The sequence below is a fragment of the Ambystoma mexicanum genome, chromosome 9, assembly GCF_040938575.1.
Source record: "Ambystoma mexicanum isolate Mex_15411 chromosome 9, UKY_AmexF1_1, whole genome shotgun sequence".
Classification (NCBI taxonomy): Eukaryota; Metazoa; Chordata; class Amphibia; order Caudata; family Ambystomatidae; genus Ambystoma; species Ambystoma mexicanum.
The window spans coordinates 911,804,577-911,805,732 of record NC_090931.1 but is presented as its reverse complement, the minus strand read 5'-3'; the positions used below and the strand labels follow the sequence as shown (position 1 = coordinate 911,805,732).

The 1,156-nt window shown below is 44.4% G+C and overlaps 1 pseudogene; it reads left to right on the top strand.

Annotated features, from left to right (window-relative positions):
* The first annotated feature begins 269 nt into the window (after positions 1 to 269).
* On the top strand, positions 270 to 420 carry LOC138490633 (U1 spliceosomal RNA; annotated as a pseudogene).
* Positions 421 to 1,156: the final 736 nt, after the last annotated feature.

Below are 1,156 nucleotides of genomic sequence, written 5' to 3'. Positions count from 1 at the left end.
CCTCAGTCACTCACAAACTATCAGCATGCAAACCTCTGGTTAATTTATTTATTTATGAAAGGTTTGTCGGATACATGGACCTGGCAGATTTATTTATTTATTTATGCAATGTTTGTCGGATATCTGTATCTGACAAACCTTTCATGAATAAATTAACCAGGTCGTGGGGGTCATGGCTTCCGGGAGGGCTGGGTTTGTGCCTGCCTTCTCACCCTCGCTTAGCGGGGCTTCCAGAACGGGTCCAACCCCTGACATCTTGCTTGCAACTCATACTTACCGGGCAGGGGAGAATCTGTGATCTGCCAGGGTGAGGCTCATCCATTGCACATCGGATTTGCTGACCCCTGCAATGTCCCCAAATACGGGATACTCGACTGCATTATTTCTGGTAGTGGGGGACTGTGTTTGCACTTTCCCATGATTTATTGGTGAAAGAAAGAAAAAGATAAGTGTGCGAGTCAAGTTGTTTGCACACAGAGCCCCTGGTCTTGTAGCAGAGTTTATTTTGCTGCAGTCAATCGGGCCAGCCAGTAGAAGCTCATGGGTCCACAGCCTTGATGTATTGGTGAAAGAAAGAAAAAGTCACGTGTGTGAGTAGGTTGGTTGCATATTTTGGGCACAACCAGCATGACAATGTGTTATATCAGTGACAGTGCTGTCTCACATTGTGGACACATTGACCATTAACATGTGCTGTGTTGTAAAATGTTCTTGTCTGCTGTTAGTGACATGGAATTTTCATGTTCCCCTTTTGAACTGATTGTAAACTTAAGGCTTTTTGGTCCCTTTTTCTGTTGTAAAATGCACCATTTCAACCCCATATTTAAAAAATATTCTTGGAGTGTAACCCCCCCAAATCTGCCTTAGATCCTTGTAGCTCCCTCGCTACGCTCGGTCGCCCCCACTATTTCAGAAAAATATGAACACATACACACTGAAAGAAATCACAAGCAACTAACCTTTGATCACTGCCCCTGACACCAGCTTTCTTTGGGAATGCATGGCTATCACTGCCTTTGATGCTATTGTGTCAAAGGTCACACAGTATCGCTTTTTAATATACTGCTTTGGGTGAGGTTGTTCACTTTTGGCTCACCGGCCCATTGGCTGACAAAAAGTTAATGCTTCGGCCCCACATTCAAAAAGGTTGGACAAG